The sequence below is a fragment of the Lithobates pipiens genome, unplaced genomic scaffold (genome assembly GCF_037356315.1).
Source record: "Lithobates pipiens isolate NorthernLeopardFrog02 unplaced genomic scaffold, aLitPip1_a1.2 Scaffold_27, whole genome shotgun sequence".
NCBI lineage: Eukaryota > Metazoa > Chordata > Amphibia > Anura > Ranidae > Lithobates > Lithobates pipiens.
The window spans coordinates 43616895-43635892 of NW_027507788.1; the positions used below are offsets into that span (position 1 = coordinate 43616895).

An 18998-nucleotide genomic window follows, 5' to 3' on the forward strand; every position below is an offset into this window, starting at 1 on the left:
ATAAAAGTAAGAACTGTAGCAGCCAAACAGACTTTTGTGGAAGAACAGTTATCCTTTCAATACATTTATACAATTAAAAGTTTAACTAAAGGCAAAACTTTTTTTCAGAACAGAGGTGGATTAGAACAGCTATCAATTTTTTGCTGCTGACTGTGCCCCCGTTAGGGTGGTCCTCCCTCCCTATTTGTCCTTTTTTATCATTGAACATTAAAGTAAAAGAAAATCCTAAATTTTGGGTTGTCCTCAGAAAAAGAAATAGAGGGGAAATCTTCTACTAGCTCTGGGGACCCCTCAAAGGGATTTCCCTAATTTGTGGGGATTTTCTCTCTCACTTCCTGTTTTGGCTACGGGACAGGAAGTAAAGGTAAATCTCCCCAATGGGACGCGGAAGGAAAAAACAAAAACAAAAAAAAGCTAACAGGAGCTACAACCATCCCTTACCTCTATCCAAAATGAAAAAAAAAAAAAGTTTTGCCTATAGTTCTACTTTAACCTTACTTCAGTGCAATCTCAGGAAAAATCCATTTCTTTGAAAAAAAAAAAAAATATGAATGTTATTATAATTAAATGTTCACATTAAATGCATATTTTTGTGCAATGCAGTAACATGCATGCTAATGTACGTGTTACCGCAGTGAAACAGTGTGGATCCAGCTTCAAAGCTAGCAAAGTCATGGAAACAGGCAAGCATCATAAGCATATATCATGTGCTACACCACAATACACGATAATAGCAATACATGAGACAATAGTAACTATTTAGGCTCCTGGAATTCTTTCTTGTTTAATACAGTATGCATGTATCTTTACCATGTAGGCTTTGCAATACAATCCAAAATGCAAAAAATAATTTTGACCATCTTAAGAGCCTAAAATAGCATTTCCTTCCCTTGTCTTTCTCTAACACTGAATTATGTTTATTACTAAAGCTCATGTACTATTGAACTCTTTATTTGATATTTCATGTCTAGTGTTAGGTGAGCAGAGCTTAAAGCCATCCTTTCCTTGGCTAGCATTTGCAGAACCAAATACGAACTATTCAGCTTTAAAAAACAAAAAACAACTCACCGATGCATAATCTGTGAACAAAAAATCCAGCTCCAGTGTGTCCCCAGAGAGCCAGCTATTCCCCCACTGGGTGCTGCCATCTTGCCTCTCACACCACACAATAAAGGTGACGGCAAGCTGGCCATCACAGCCAGAATGTCAGACACCTCTGTCCTTCCTCTGACAGTCCTGTCACCGCTCTTTGTATAAATCAGCGGCCGGGAGGTGGTTACAGATGGTGATGAGGGATTAGATACCGACTTAATAAAACAGGAAAATCTGTATATCAGTAACAGCACTGGTAGCAGGTTTTGTTAAAAGGAATGTGTTTGAAACAGATGATGGAGTAGACTATGAAGATAACAATAAGTATGCACTGATCAGCCGGAACTTTATGACCACTGATAGGCGTTAAGCGAATAACATTGATTATCTCCTTACAATGGCATCTGAAAGTGGGTGGGATATATTAGGCAGCAAGTGAACATGTTGTCCCCGATGTTGATATGTTAAAAGCAGAAAAAATGGGCATTACAGTTGGTTGTGCATGGGGCTGTATAGTCGCAGACCAGTCAGGGTGCCCATGCTGACCCTACAAGTCTGGCCATTGCTGACCCTGAAGTCTACAGCCAAATGTGCCTACAATGGGCACATGAGCATCAGAACTGGACCATGGAGCAATGAAAGAAGGTGGCCGGTCCATGTTTTTTATTACATCATGTGGATAGCCAGGTGCATGTGCATTGCTCCCCTGGGGAAGAGATGGTACCAGGATGTACTATGGGAAGAAAAAGCATGCAGGCTGAGCCAGTGTGATGTTTTGGGCAATGTTCTGCTTTGAAACCACACTGCAAAAATAACTCAAGAATGGTTTGAAGAACAGAAGAACGAGTTTTGAGGTGCTGACGCAGCCTCCAAATTCAACAGATCCAATTGAGCATCTGTGGAATGTGCTGATCCATGGAAGCCCCATCTCAAAACTTACAGGACCCTAAAGGATCTGCTAATGACAGTTTGGTGCCAGATACCACAGCATACCTTCAGAGGTCTAGTGGCCTTGATGGGTCAGGGCTGGTTTAGTGGCAAAAGGGAACCTACTCAATATTAGATTGGTGTATATGCTTGGGGAATAGATCAGTTTGCTTAAAAGTGGAGTTTCAGGCTTTTTATGCTTACAAAAAGTGTAGTTGCTGACTTTTAATAAACAGACACTTACTTGTTCCACGGTCCAGCGATGCGGCCAAACGGAGCGGCGCTCCTCTCCCCCTCCATTGCCACTCTGGGCACCTGGCCATGACAGCTTTCAGCTTCACAGCCGGGCACACATGGCACATGCACTCCCGGAGTGGACGGGCGATCTCCTGGGACCTGTCACGTGTCCCAGGAGATCGTCTAGAGGGAGGGGCCGCATAAGGCGAAAGGAGGAGTCGACTTGCGGTCCCTGGGCGGAAGGAGGAAGTGGGACAGGAAGTCCCCCTCCTAACGAAGCCCCCACTTCCCCCCCAAAAAAATGACATGCCAAATGTGGCATGTAAGGGAGCGAGGAGTGCTAAGCGGGAGTTCCATTTTTATGTGGAACTCCGCTTTAACATTAAAAACAATAAGACTTCCCTCATCACTGTGAACAGGCTGAAGCAAGCAGGTTAGTATGTTCTCCTGCAGCCTACATGGTTAACAAGGTAATTTATTATTATGTAACTTATTTGCATATACTTGCATAACTATTTCAGTTGACAAAAAAAGATGTATCAAGTACTCATACATATTTTATTGATTTTCAGGAAAAAACAAGAAAAATAAATAAATAAATAGACATCTTGCAAGATTTTCAGAAGTATCATAAGCAGTACACAGTATATTCATTTAATAATCAACAGCATTGGGGTTGAAAGGCAAATATGCTGTGAATCTGCATGTGCAGTTGCTGCAAAGCTTAGTAATTGAGTTGAAGCTGCAAAAAACACCCAATCACATGCAAGGAGAATGAAAATTATTTTTTGCTTGTCCATGATTGGATGATGGAAGTCAGCAGAGCTTCCCCCTCATTTACTACGCTCTGGAGCAACTGCACTTGCAGAGTGCAAAGACACATCCAAAGTGAACAGTCTATTTGCGTTTAGTAAATCAACCCCATAACTGTGTCTAATAACACTGTAATCATAGAATAATAATGAATAATCTGTAATATTGTCTACCTATTTATGCATGCACAATAAAGACTTTTAAATAGACTATGTGTTTCCTTATTGTTCCATATATCACAATGGAGTCTGACGTTATATAAGGAAATGTGGAACCAGGTGTCATTCATGGTTGCTCCTCGATTTTTATTTTTAATATCATGTATTATCTTTTTTTGATCTGCCTCATTTCTGGGACATTGTGATGAGTGGTTTATGAATGTTCATTGAATTATGGGGAATAACAGCTGTCAGGCCAGCTTCAGTTCACCTATGATGATCAGACAGTAAAATCGCATTAATCTCCATGGGGTCTTCAGCTTAGGGGTATTTAATCCTGTAAACAACGTATCTGATCATCTGGTAGACTGAACCAGTGCTAATATGAAAATACAGCACAGTATTGACAGGGCAGCTGCAGTCAAATGATAAAAACATCTTTTTTTTTTTCAAGAAAATACAATGGAGCTGACTACCTGTATATTTTTCCTTTATCAGTGCCGCCATTATTTGGTTTATTAATGTCAATTTAAAATCTTGCTTTCTAAACCTATACCCCGGAGAGGCTGAACCTATAAAATAGTACTGCCCTTTATCTTAACTCTAAGCTTTCTAAACACCTACCCTGCCCTCTACTTGTGTATGAAATATGGCAGGTTATGATACCATATGCACCGGTCGGGCCCCAAATACCTCCCCCTTCCCTATGCCCATTCTTCTGCTCACCTTGGCTAACCCCCTTTCTCTTGTTAAACTGACAATATATGTATAGATTCTTTTTATTCAGCCTTCAGGCTGAACAAAAGGAATCTAAGGCAAGCCATAGATTATGCGATTTTCTTTAATGCAACCAGGTATTGCAGGAAAGAAAATCCCTCGATTCCCTCCTACAAAGATACCCTGTTCTCCTGGCGGGGGAGCGCAGGGAGCCGCCCCTGCCAGGAGAGCATGATTACTGCTAGCGACTTAACCAATGGCAATAATCATATGCGATAAAGATCCGACATACTGGTTGTGTACAGGTCAATTGATGGATCGACTTGGGTACAATCAGCCTGTCCAAAGATGGATCGAATCTCAACGGTCCCTACTTGAACCCCCGCCAGGATTCAATCCATCTATGGCCAGCTTAACAGATTTCTCCATCCATGCTAACAGCACCTATGGATAAATCTCCTGCTATGCTACATTGTAATCTGACAGATGGTGGTATCTGTAGGGATGCAGGGGCTTTTCAGCCAACATTTTTCCACCTAGCTTCTTCGATATAATAGAAGGATGTCAGGCGGAAACATGCAGACAGGGTCACCCACTGTTGGAATTTTGGCCAGTTTATCAGGAACACTAATGCCACGTACACACGACCGGACTTTTCGAGGCACTAGGTCAGACGGTCTTTCCGACCGATTTTCGGCGGAGTTCCGACGGACTTTCCGAATGAACGGACTTGGCCACACACAATCACACCAAAGTCCAACGGATTTGAACGTGATGACGTACGAATGGACTAGAATAAGGAAGTTCATAGCCAGTAGCCAATAGCTGCCCTAGCGTCGGTTTTTGTCCGTCGGACTAGCATACACACGAACAGATTTCTCGGTCCGGCGGAGTTCCGGTGGAAAAATTTCAAACATGTTCTATTTCTAATCTGCCGGATTTTTGGCAAGCAAAGGTCCGATTGAGCCCACACAAGATCGAATTGTCCGACGGACTCGTTCCGTCGGACCTTTGCTGTCAAAAAGTCCGGTCCTGTGTACGCGGCATAAGAAATTCACTCTGTGTATGGCCAGCCTTACCCTGGTTGTTACAGACTTCAGCCATCGCCAGTATGAACTCCACAATGTTCAACTCCCTGGGAACAATTACGCACTGGCTACATTGCCTGGAAACTCCCCAATGGATGATACAGATGTGCTCATAAGTTTACATACCCTGCAGAATTTATGATTTCTTGGTAATTTTTCTGAGAATTTAAATAACACAAAAACATTTCTTTCACTCATGGTTAGTGTTTGGCTGAAGCCATTTATTATCAATCAACTGTATTTACTCTTTTTAAATCATAATGACAACAGAAACTACCCAAATGACCCTGATCAAAAGTTTACATACCCTGGTGATTTTGGCCTGATAACATGCACACAAGTTGACACAAAGAGTTTTGAATGGCTATTAACCTCCCTGGCGGTACGATTATTTCCGATTTTAGGTGCTGAAAGCGGTACAATTATTTTGCATGAAAATTTGGCGTTTTATATTGTAGTCCTGTAATTCTTAGCAATAACTCACTTAAATCTGTCCAAACCAGAGTCTAGCAGACATCCCGGGTATGACAAAGTTTGAAAAATGAAATCATAAATTATCATATAATAAATAACTATAAATAATTATACCAAATAATAATATAACAATAATAAAAATTATTCAATAATGTAATCAAATCAAAAACACTGAAATTTGCTCAGTTGCAGAATTGTCGCTGTCATTACTTTTCAGTGTTTGACGACGGATCTCCCCACAAATCGCTATCTCTCAATTCTGCGAGTGATTCTAATTTATTATCGCTGTTTTCTAGCTGGTCTAAAATCACTTTTGATGTAAAGCAGGGATGTGCAATTAGTGGACCTCCAGCTGTTGCAAAACTACAAGTCCCATCATGCCTCTGCCTTTGGGTGTCATGCTTGTGGGTGTCAGAGTCTTGCTAAGCCTCATGGGACTTGTAGTTCTGCAACAGCTGGAGGTCCGCTAATTGCATATCCCTGATGTAAAGGGACAGTTTTGGTTGCTATGGACAGTCTCCAGTTTCCAGGCCGAAAGAACAGTTTTTATAACATAAAATTGCATGCAGGACACTGGAGAAACCACTAGGGACAAAGGGGATGTGAAATTATTACATACAGCAATGTAATCTGTAAGATTACATTATACTGTATGTAATGTGTGTGTTTTACTTTTTGAATTTGGCGCCGTTCTCCATTACCGTGCGTCACATCGCTCGCAGGAAATGGAGCCCAGGGATGTGATAGATCGAGCAGAGGACGGCACTGCAGGGAGACATCACTGGATCCAGGGGACAAGGTAAGTAACCTTTTCCTGGATTCAGCGATGCGGTTCCGAGTCTGGCTCGGGGTTACCGCTAATGGTACTAAATTTTCACCCCGAGCCAGACTCGCGAATACCGCCAGGGAGGTTAAAGGTAACCATCCTCCCCTGGGATCTGTTTGCTTGTAATTAGTGTGTGTGTATAAAAGGTCAATGAGTTTCTGGACTCCTGACAGACCCTTGCATCTTTCATCCAGTGCTGTACTGATGTTTCTGGATTCTGAGTCATGGGAAAAACAAAAGAATTGTCAAAGGATCTGCGGGAAAAGGTAGTTGAACTGTATAAAATAGGAAAGGTATATAAAAAAATATCCAAGGAATTGAGAATGCCAATCAGCAGTGTTCAAACTCAAAAACAAGAAGTGCAAAATGAGGGGTTCTTTGAAACCCAACCACTGTTAGGTAGACCAACTAAAATTGCAGCCACAACTGCCAGGAAAATGGTTTGAGATGCAAAGAAAAACCCACAATTAACTTCAGGTGAAATACAGGACTCTCTGAAAACATGTGATGTGGCTGTTTTCAGATGCACAATAAGGAGGCACTTGAAGAAAGATGGGCTGCATGGTCAAGTCGCCGGAAGAAAGCCATCACTACGCAAATTCCATAAAGTATCCCGCTTACAATACGCCAAACAGCACAGAGACAAGCCTCAAATCTTCTGGCACAAAGTCATTTGGAGTGATGAGAATAAAATTGAACTTTTTGGCCACAACCATAAACGCTACATTTGAGAGGAGTCAACAAGGCCTATGATGAAAGGTACACCATTCCTACTGTGAAACACAGAGTTGGATCGCTGGTGTTTTAGGGATGTGTGAGCTATAATGGCACAGGAAATGTGGACAAAATTGATGGCAAGATGAATGCAGTATATTATCAAAAAATACTGGAGGTACATTTGCATTCATAAGCCAGGAAGCTGCGCATGGGACGTATTTGGACATTCCAACATGACAAGGATCCAAAACACAAGGCCAAGTCGACCTGCGATTGGCTACAGCAGAATAAAGTGAAGGTTCTGAAGTGGCCATCTCAGTCTCCTGACCTCAGTATCATAGAGCCACTCTGGGGAGATCTCAAATGTCCAGTTCATGCAAGACAGCCCAAGAATTTCCAGGAACTAGAGGCTTTTTGCCAAGTGGAATGGGCAGCTTTACCATCCGAGAAGATAAAGAGCCTCAGCCACAAATACAACAAAAGACTTCAAGCTGTCATTGATGTTAAAGGAGGCAATACATGGTATTAAGAACTGGGGTATGTAAACTTTTGATCAGGGTCATTTGGGTAGTTTCTGTTGTCATTATGATTTAAAAAGAGAAAACACAGTTGATTGATAATAAATGGCTTCAGCCAGATACTAACCATGAGTGAAAGAAACGTTTTTGTGTTATCATTCATATTCTCTGAAAAATGCCCATGAAATCATAAATTCTGCCAGGGTATGTAAACTTATGAGCACAACTGTATGTGCATAACTTTTTTTCACTCATAAATTATACTAAGCACTGTTCTTTTCTCAATATGAGAGGTACTGACACTCATTAACCTGTTCTAGTTTAGCTGTATCTTTGTCATTGTCCATCTACTTTTTGTACTCTTCCTTTGTATAGACATCTCTTCGCTGTGTACAATGTTACATGGCACTATTTAAAGGGGAAGGCAATAAATATGATTTGTAGTCATACACCCTTCACCTGTCTCTTCTTTCCCATTTCAGCAACTAATGTAGGGGCATGGACTGGCAGGAGCCCAGACCGAGGTTGTCTCCCTCATCACCATCACACATCTCCATGGATGTGCGACACTAGGGATCCTTTCCTTCAGCAACTAATGTAGGGGCATGGACTAGCAGGAGCCCAGACCGAGGTTGTCTCTCTCATCACCATCACACATCTCCATGGATTTGTGGCACTAGGGATCCTTTCTTCCTTTCCTTCAGCAACTAATGTAGGGGCATGGACTAGCAGGAGCCCAGACCGAGGTTGTCTCTCTCATCACCATCACACATCTCCATGGATTTGTGGCACTAGGGATCCTTTCTTCCTTTCCTTCAGCAACTAATGTAGGGTCATGGACTGGCAGGAGCCCAGACTGAGGTTGTCTCTCTCATCACCAGCACACAACTCCATGGATGTGCGGCACTAGTGATCCATTCTTCCTTTCCTTCAGCAACTAATGTAGGGGCATGGACTGGCAGGAGCCCAGACCGAGGTTGTCTCTCTCATCACCATCACATAACTCCATGGATGTGCGGCACTAGGGATCCTTTCTTCCTTTCCTTCAGCAACTAATGTAGGGGCATGGACTGGCAGGAGCCCAGACTGAGGTTGTCTCTCTCATCACCAGCACACAACTCCATGGATGTGCGGCACTAGTGATCCATTCTTCCTTTCCTTCAGCAACTAATGTAGGGGCATGGACTGGCAGGAGCCCAGACCAAGGTTGTCTCTCTCATCACCATCACACATCTCCATGGATGTGCGGCACTAGGGATCCTTTCTTACTTTCCTTCAGCAACTAATGTAGGGGCATGGACTGGCAGGAGCCCAGACCGAGGTTGTCTCTCTCATCATAATCACATAACTCCATGGATGTGCGGCACTAGGGATGCTTTCTTCCTTTCCTTCAGCAACTAATGTAGGGGCATGGACTGGCAGGAGCCCAGACCGAGGTTGTCTCTCTCATCACCATCACACATCTCCATGGATGTGCGGCACTAGGGATCCTTTCTTCCTTTCCTTCAGCAACTAATGTAGGGGCATGGACTGGCAGGAGCCCAGACCGAGGTTGTCTCTCTCATCACCATCACACATCTCCATGGATGTGCGGCACTAGGGATCCTTTCTTCCTTTCCTTCAGCAACTAATGTAGGGGCATGGACTGGCAGGAGCCCAGACCGAGGTTGTCTCTCTCATCACTATCACACATCTCCATGGATGTGCGGCACTAGGGATCCTTTCTTCCTTTCCTTCAGCAACTAATGTAGGGGCATGGACTGGCAGGAGCCCAGACCGAGGTTGTCTCTCTCATCACTATCACACATCTCCATGGATGTGCGGCACTAGGGATCCATTCTTCCTTTCCTTCAGCAACTAATGTAGGGGCATGGACTGGCAGGAGCCCAGACCAAGGTTGTCTCTCTCATCACCATCACACATCTACATGGATGTGCGGCACTAGGGATCCTTTCTTACTTTCCTTCAGCAACTAATGTAGGGGCATGGACTGGCAGGAGCCCAGACCGAGGTTGTCTCTCTCATCACTATCACACATCTCCATGGATGTGCGGCACTAGGGATCCTTTCTTCCTATCCTTCAGCAACTAATGTAGGGACATGGACTGGCAGGAGCCCAGACTGAGGTTGTCTCTCTCATCACCAGCACACAACTCCATGGATGTGCGGCACTAGTGATCCATTCTTCCTTTCCTTCAGCAACTAATGTAGGGGCATGGACTGGCAGGAGCCCAGACCAAGGTTGTCTCTCTCATCACCATCACACATCTACATGGATGTGCGGCACTAGGGATCCTTTCTTACTTTCCTTCAGCAACTAATGTAGGGGCATGGACTGGCAGGAGCCCAGACCGAGGTTGTCTCTCTCATCACTATCACACATCTCCATGGATGTGCGGCACTAGGGATCCTTTCTTTCTATCCTTCAGCAACTAATGTAGGGGCATGGACTGGCAGGAGCCCAGACCGAGGTTGTCTCTCTCATCACCATCACACATCTCCATGGATTTGTGGCACTAGGGATCCTTTCCTTCAGCAACTAATGTAGGGGCATGGACTAGCAGGAGCCCAGAGCGAGGTTGTCTCTCTCATCACCATCACACATCTCCATGGATTTGTGGCACTAGGGATCCTTTCTTCCTTTCCTTCAGCAACTAATGTAGGGGCATGGACTAGCAGGAGCCCAGACCGAGGTTGTCTCTCTCATCACCATCACACATCTCCATGGATTTGTGGCACTAGGGATCCTTTCTTCCTTTCCTTCAGCAACTAATGTAGGGTCATGGACTGGCAGGAGCCCAGACTGAGGTTGTCTCTCTCATCACCAGCACACAACTCCATGGATGTGCGGCACTAGTGATCCATTCTTCCTTTCCTTCAGCAACTAATGTAGGGGCATGGACTGGCAGGAGCCCAGACCGAGGTTGTCTCTCTCATCACCATCACATAACTCCATGGATGTGCGGCACTAGGGATCCTTTCTTCCTTTCCTTCAGCAACTAATGTAGGGGCATGGACTGGCAGGAGCCCAGACTGAGGTTGTCTCTCTCATCACCAGCACACAACTCCATGGATGTGCGGCACTAGTGATCCATTCTTCCTTTCCTTCAGCAACTAATGTAGGGACATGGACTGGCAGGAGCCCAGACCAAGGTTGTCTCTCTCATCACCATCACACATCTCCATGGATGTGCGGCACTAGGGATCCTTTCTTACTTTCCTTCAGCAACTAATGTAGGGGCATGGACTGGCAGGAGCCCAGACCGAGGTTGTCTCTCTCATCACCATCACATAACTCCATGGATGTGCGGCACTAGGGATGCTTTCTTCCTTTCCTTCAGCAACTAATGTAGGGGCATGGACTGGCAGGAGCCCAGACTGAGGTTGTCTCTCTCATCACCATCACACATCTCCATGGATGTGCGGCACTAGGGATCCTTTCTTCCTTTCCTTCAGCAACTAATGTAGGGGCATGGACTGGCAGGAGCCCAGACCGAGGTTGTCTCTCTCATCACCATCACACATCTCCATGGATGTGCGGCACTAGGGATCCTTTCTTCCTTTCCTTCAGCAACTAATGTAGGGGCATGGACTGGCAGGAGCCCAGACCGAGGTTGTCTCTCTCATCACTATCACACATCTCCATGGATGTGCGGCACTAGGGATCCTTTCTTCCTTTCCTTCAGCAACTAATGTAGGGGCATGGACTGGCAGGAGCCCAGACCGAGGTTGTCTCTCTCATCACTATCACACATCTCCATGGATGTGCGGCACTAGGGATCCTTTCTTCCTATCCTTCAGCAACTAATGTAGGGACATGGACTGGCAGGAGCCCAGACTGAGGTTGTCTCTCTCATCACCAGCACACAACTCCATGGATGTGCGGCACTAGTGATCCATTCTTCCTTTCCTTCAGCAACTAATGTAGGGGCATGGACTGGCAGGAGCCCAGACCAAGGTTGTCTCTCTCATCACCATCACACATCTACATGGATGTGCGGCACTAGGGATCCTTTCTTACTTTCCTTCAGCAACTAATGTAGGGGCATGGACTGGCAGGAGCCCAGACCGAGGTTGTCTCTCTCATCACTATCACACATCTCCATGGATGTGCGGCACTAGGGATCCTTTCTTCCTATCCTTCAGCAACTAATGTAGGGACATGGACTGGCAGGAGCCCAGACTGAGGTTGTCTCTCTCATCACCAGCACACAACTCCATGGATGTGCGGCACTAGTGATCCATTCTTCCTTTCCTTCAGCAACTAATGTAGGGGCATGGACTGGCAGGAGCCCAGACCAAGATTGTCTCTCTCATCACCATCACACATCTACATGGATGTGCGGCACTAGGGATCCTTTCTTACTTTCCTTCAGCAACTAATGTAGGGGCATGGACTGGCAGGAGCCCAGACCGAGGTTGTCTCTCTCATCACTATCACACATCTCCATGGATGTGCGGCACTAGGGATCCTTTCTTTCTATCCTTCAGCAACTAATGTAGGGACATGGACTGGCAGGAGCCCAGACCGAGGTTGTCTCTCTCATCACCATCACACATCTCCATAGATGTGTGGCACTAGGGATCCTTTCTTCCTATCCTTCAGAAACTAATGTAGGGGCATGGACTGGCAGGAGCCCAGACCGAGGTTGTCTCTCTCATCACCAGCACACAAGTCCATGGATGTGCGGCACTAGGGATCCTTTCTTCCTTTCCTTCAGCAACTAATGTAGTCACTTTCACTCTTACAGTCTGATTTAAAAACTCACCTGGTGTGCAAAGGATGCTGGGAATCAAACTGATTCCAGGTAAAATTCTACAGCACCATCGAAACAAAAGCCTAGCACTTTTAATTCAAAATTATTCTTATTGTTTTTAATTAATTGAGGTTTTTGAAATTGCCTAAATCTCTGCTTTTCAAACTAGGTTCTTAATGAGTCTTTTAATTCACTTCCACCAAGTAACATGCATTTTGGGTTAGTTGTAGCTATTAAGCTACATAACATTTCAAGTTTGACAGAGCTGCTGAATTTATGTTTCTGCTGTTGTGTCCCGGGGAGGATCTGTCAGAAACATACTGACATAAAAATCTAGTACTGAGCAGATCAAAAGACAAAGTGGGTGCAGTGTTAATGCCAAGAGGCTTTGTAGAGAGCAGAGAAATATACCAAAATGTACAACAAATGTAGTTCATGAATGACAAAATTATTTAAAACAAGATTCCTTTCATTCATAGTCTTTGAAGCTAAAATTGTTAGAACTTTAAAGGGTCCGTTATATAAACAGACAGATTCAGATTAGTCTCTTTATTGTAGAGAATAGGATAGTGTGTGAACTTTTAGAAGTTTAGCAAGACAACTGGGCAGGGCTGACACCATTCAGTCCACAGAAAATGTCATGTTGTCAGCCCACAACAAGACAGAAGAATGCATTTCTGGCAGATCAAAATTCATTTTTTCTGTACTTGCAAGGTCTTAAAACGTTACTAACCCCACAGCAGTAAAATCAGTGTCTACATGCAGTAAAGCATGCTTGTTATACTCACTGTGTAACCTAAGGGGTTAATCCTCTGCAAAGGCTGTTTGATCTGGTCTTCTCTGATCTCCTTCTTCCACAGTCCCCAAAAAATAACTTAATATTTACAGAGCCAGGGGACAGGCTGCACGTGCTCAGTTTGGTGTATATTGCCAGAGAGTTTTTTTTTCCTTAGGAAGGTGCATGTGATCAGCACAGGACCAATCAGCACTGTGCAGACAAAGGGTCAGGGGTCCTGCATTCTCATTGGACAATTGTGGGAGAATGAAAACTCCTACAAGCTTTAACCAGACACTCATAGAAGTCACAAGACTGCTCTAACTTCTGATAAAAAAAGGTATTTAAAAATAACTGCATTTCCATGTTCTATGGGAGACCGGATATAGTGAATGCCGGGTCTGGGTTTAGTAACACTTTAAAAAGAGAAGAGGTTCAGGATTTAGAAAAAAAAAAAAAAAAGATACTACCCTAGGTGGATGCAGCATCTGTCCCGCGCCGGCTCCAAGACTGAGAGCTGAGTGATCAAAGAAAGAAGCTGCCAGTCTAGGCTTCTAGGTGAATACCGGCTATATGGTCGGGATCTTTTCAGAGCCTGCGCCAGCTCTGTGACATCAGCCAACTGACTAATCTGAAAATGGGCCACAGGAGTGCAGAACTAACTAACATAGCTTTGGCTATGCTTCTCCTTTAAAGGAATAAACCATGGGGAAACATGCACATATTGCAGAGATGTACAAGGTATATACTTCAAAGGTAAAGTAATTGTAAAGTCTGGTTAAAAAACAAAAAACTAAAAAATCAAACATGTCATACTTACCTCCTCTTTGCAGTGGTTTAGCACAGAGCAGCCCCCATCCTCCTCTTCTCTGGGTTCTTTTTGCTGTTCCTGGTCCTTCCCTCCTATCGAGTCACCCCTAAGCCAGCAGCTTTCTATGGGGGCACCCGAGTCAAATCAGAGCTCTGTGTGTCTATTCAGGCACAGAGCCCTGACCCGGCCCCGCCCCCTCTCTCCCCTGACTGGATGAGTGACCTTGATTGACAGCTGCGGGAGTGTCCCGGATGGCTTCGAAATTTGTGGACATTGCTGGAGAGAGAAGGGGCTCAGGTAAATATTAGGGGGTGCTGGGGTGGCTGCTACACACAAAAGGTTTTTTATCTTAATGCATAGAATGCATTAAGGTAAAAAAAAACTTCTGCCTTTACAACTCTTCTAAATCATTACAACACAGCCTACCACTCGTGTTTTTTCAAGGTTAAGTATCAGGCAGCATCTAGAAGCTGATAATTGACAGGTCTTTGGGTACCAGCAGGAGAAGTAGCAAGCAGCTGACGAAGATTGTCAGGCCAATCAATGTTTTTCCCCTGAGATACAGCCGGTGTCAGAGGTGACTGGCTGACCCTTCACAGACAATCCTTGTACAATGCGCATATTCATGTTAGGGAACAAACGAATTAAAGTTGAATTAAAAATTGAAAAATTCTGACAGATAGGATTTTTTTGACAGAAGTGACTGCTCAGCGTACATTTACAACACTTCTTTAGAATCACAAGAGAGAGATATATACCACCGCTCAAAAGCAGGTCCTGGGAACTCAGAGATAATTGCTCCAGGTGAAGGGATCCGGGTGCGAGCCACAGCATGCAGATAATGTGGATAATGACAGAACTCTGGACGGCCGCACTCCAATGCTAAAACGATGCTTTATTCAAATAATATTTAGGACACAGCAAATGACATCACAGCGAAAGATGCTAACAGCTAACGCGTTTTGCACTAAGGCTAGTGCTTACTCCAGCTATGAGTAAGCACTAGCCTTGTTGCGAAACGCGTCAGCTGTTAGCATCTTTCGCTGTGATGTCATTTGCTGTGTCCTAAATATTATTTGAATAAAGCATCGTTTTAGCATTGGAGTGCGGCCGTCCAGAGTTCTGTCATTATCCACATTATTTACAGCACTTCTTTGTTCAGTTTCAGTTCAGTTTGACTCCCATGCACAGTCAGGGGGTGATGCCATCATGGCCTGGCCAAAGGGGTAGCCGAGGAGCCTGAACCTGGAAGGAGGACCACAAAAAGTTGGCAGTGACCATGATGGACTGGAGAGCTGACACCACAGGGACTGGTCTTGTGCTGGGAGGACCAGAGGATTAGGTGAGTATATCCAGGCTCTCAGAACCCCTAGACCAGGAATATGCAATTAGCGGACCTCCAGCTGTTGTAGAACTACAAGTCCCATGAGGCATAGTAAGACTCTGACATCTACAAGTATGACACCCAGAGACAGAGCATGATGGGACTTGTAGTTTTACAGCAGCTGGAGGTCCGCTAATTGCATATCTCTGCCCTAGACCAAAATGAGCAGTTAACCCATGCAGTGTAGGTACAGCCCCATTGCATAGTAAAAAAAAATGGCTTAGAGTTCAGCTGCAAAAAGACATTCTTAAAGGCAAAGATGTAAACCTATTGTTTTCTGGGTTTAAAGAGTTAACAAAGACAGTTTTTTTAATTAATTTTCGTCAAGGGCCCCAGCTGCCTGCTAAAATTAATGAGTTGTTTGGCCTTTTAAGCTGTTGAATAAGAAGTGTGGTCTTATCAAGATAAGAGCATCTCCCTGCCTGATCAAAGGGTGCCACCTGGCAAGCTGTCACTTTTTATCTGGATTTATAATAATCTACTGAAGATCTAGAAATGTTTCCAAACCTTCCTATCCCATGCAATGAATTTTAATTTTTACCAAACAATTAATTCACAGAATATACTTTTGCATTGTGAGATGATGCGGAACTATTTCTCTTTACATCAAGAGGGGATGAAACCAGATAAATGCAATGTTCTATTACGTGATTTTATCTGCAAGTGAGAGCCAGTATAAAGCTGGCTACAAGCGTATATTGTTTTTCCTTCACAAAAAGAAAGACTAACAGATTCCCCCATTCACATAAAAAAGGTGAATAAGGAATCCCTCCTGCCAGGGCATTGTATTCTGACACTTATACCCGCCGCTGTCAGAATACACCAATCAGTGGCTGCAGTAGATTAGTTGCAATTGCTGATCAATGGAAAATTTGCCAACATGTCCCCTTGACAGAAGTCTATCAAATAATCAATTTCTGCCAAGCGGAGAATGCCACACACTGATCAAAATTCAGCAGGTCCCTATTGTACCTGTCAAATTTGAATCAGTGTATAGCTAGCTTAACCACTTGCCGCCCACCATATAGCAAAATGATGGTGGCAAAGTGGTTCCCAATATCCTAACATATGATGTCTTCAGGATATTAAGGCACTGCATGCCTTCGGGGGAGCGCATTGCATCAATCGTTGTCGCGGTGTGTCAGTCTGATACACCGCAACACCGATCTAGGGAGACTCTTTACCACGTGATCACCCGTGTCCAATCAAGGCTGATCATGGTGTAAACAGGGAGAGACGGTGAACGACTTTTCCTCACTAGCGTCTGTCAGACGCGAGTAGAGGAGAGCCGATCGGCTGCTCCTCCGACGGGCGGTCTGTGCTGATCGATTATCAGTGCAACCCCCCTCCCCCCCCAGGATGCCCACACTGGACCACCAGGGATGCCAATAGGACCACCAGGTATGCCCCTCTAGACCACCAGGGATACCAATCAGTGCCCACAATGGATGCCAGTGCCCACAATGGGCATCACTGATTGGCAGGCATTATTGTTTGGCATCCATCAGTAACATATGTTACAGTATATCAGTGCCCATCCATGCCCATCCGTGCCCACCCATGCTGCCTATCAGTGCCCATCTATGCTGCCTATCAGTGCCCATCAGTGGCGCATATTAGTGCCCATCAATGCCCCCTTATCAGTGCCACCTCATTGGTGCCCATCAGTGAAGAAGAAAACTTACTTATTTACAAAGTTTTGTAACAAACAAAAAAAAACATTTTTTTTTCAAAATGTTCTGTCTTTTTTTTTATTTGTTTAGCAGAAAAAAAAAATCCCAGTGGTAATCAAATACCACCAAAAGATAGCTCTATTTGTGCGAACAAAATGATAAAAATTTAGTTTGGGTACAGTGTAGCATGACCGTGCAATTGTCATTCAAAATGCAACAGCGCTGAAAGCTGAAAATTGGTCTGGGCAGGAAGGTGTATAAGTGCCCGGTATTGAAGTGGTTAAAGTAGAACTTCACTCTCCCAATCAACTTCGATTATTATACATCCTCATGTTGCTAGCATTAGTAAATAGAGAGGATAGTAGATCATATTTGCGTGTTTTAAACTTTTGTTTTTTACATTTCTTCAGTTACTTCTTGGTTTCTTGCCTAGACCAGCGGTAAAATCGTCAGTATGAAAACCTTCTCATGGGATTTGAGACGTGTTCTCTGTGTCTGTGGATGTTTGCCGGTTTGTAGGTACCAAGGGCAATGCACTGGGCTTCTTGCCTTCAAATGACTATGCGCATTAGAGAAGCGAAGTCCGCATAACGAGAGAAACATATTATTTTATCTCTGTGTGGCTACGTTATCCCTTTTGGATACATATCTGCTTTAATAAGAGGACATTGGTATCTGCCTTGTCAGTGTACTCGTACCGTATATTGACAACAACAGTAGCAATGTCCCCGCAGATTGTCTCAAGCCTGTAAGAACCAGTAGAATGAGCTTACTAGATACTGTTTACTTTGAACAGTATTGGCTGGGCTGCATGCTGACTATGAGGGGGCGTGTGCACTCCTCCCTTCCTGTGAGTGCCCTCCCCTTTACTGTTTGTCATTTCCTGTGATATCACTTCCCATGTTAGAAGTGATTGGCTGAAAGCAGCACTTCATATTTGTGAAAGCTTTTGTGATAATAAAAGGCCTTGCTGGCTAGCGTGAGTCAGTGATGCTGACGGAACTGAGAACTTAAGGATGATCGTGTCCGTTTACTTGGATGAGTGGGTTTTTAGGTAAGATGCCTTATATCATTAGATGAAATGTTATTATTATTACAAACAGGAGATTTGGCTGTGTGCTCTACGTACAGCCAAATTTCGCTGACATTAGTTAAGCACACTCTTCTGCGTGCATGCTTGAACTAAGGGCAGATGGATTCCAGGAAGTAAATGCTACATGAAACATCTGCCCTTACTCAAGATGGCCATGGCCAGAAATGCTAGGGGCTGTTTTTCAAAGTGATTTCTAAGCAAAATAAAGCTTTAATAAAAAATGCTTACACTTACAAAAAGTAGTTAAGACATGCATGGATAAGCCAGCCAGTTCAATTGCGGCAGTCTGTCCTTCCAGGCACTGTGCCCGAGGACGACATCATCTTGTGATGAAACGGATAGATAGGAGTGATGTGCTGATGTCACCACGTCTGTGCAGGTCCCGGAAGGAAGGGCTGCCACAATTGCAGCCCTCTCTGTCTTTGTAAGGTTATCACTAGAAAAGTATGCCATATTTTCCATCCTTTCTCTAAGTGACACTAGGTTCTGTTCAACCAAAGTCTGAAACATTTCTATTGCTGCACTACATGTTTGCACAGGGTAAAAATAACTATTGCCACCACAGATGTTATGTGTTGTGACACTATGAAATCCACCTGTAGTCTCTAACTGTAGACTCTCCAAAGTGAACCTAACAAAAGGTGTCACAAACAGACATATCACTCTGGGAAGCCACAGGCGAAGAGACAGTGGATTCTGGTTCCAAAGATGTCAAAATGCAACATAGGAGAAAAGGAGAGGACCTTGGAGAGAAGAGACAACTCTGCATCAGAAAAAGTAACACATGCAAGATTAACCACTTTAGTTATAGTAACAGAGTCCAAGTCAGTGGTCACCTTACTTCTTGCTTTTGGTTTGTCAGGGATGATTTCGTTTTATTGCGACCCTGTCGTCCTTGTCTTGTTTTTTTTCTCTCTTGTTGACACTCGATGTTGATG

General features: G+C 44.1%; 1 protein-coding gene across 3 annotated transcripts in view; it reads right to left on the reverse strand.

The window, feature by feature from the left end:
• The window catches only part of DIXDC1 (DIX domain containing 1), a 274022-nt gene that overhangs the window by 69606 nt on the left and 185418 nt on the right, over positions 1 to 18998 (reverse strand). The gene's annotated exons all lie outside the window — the stretch shown is intronic.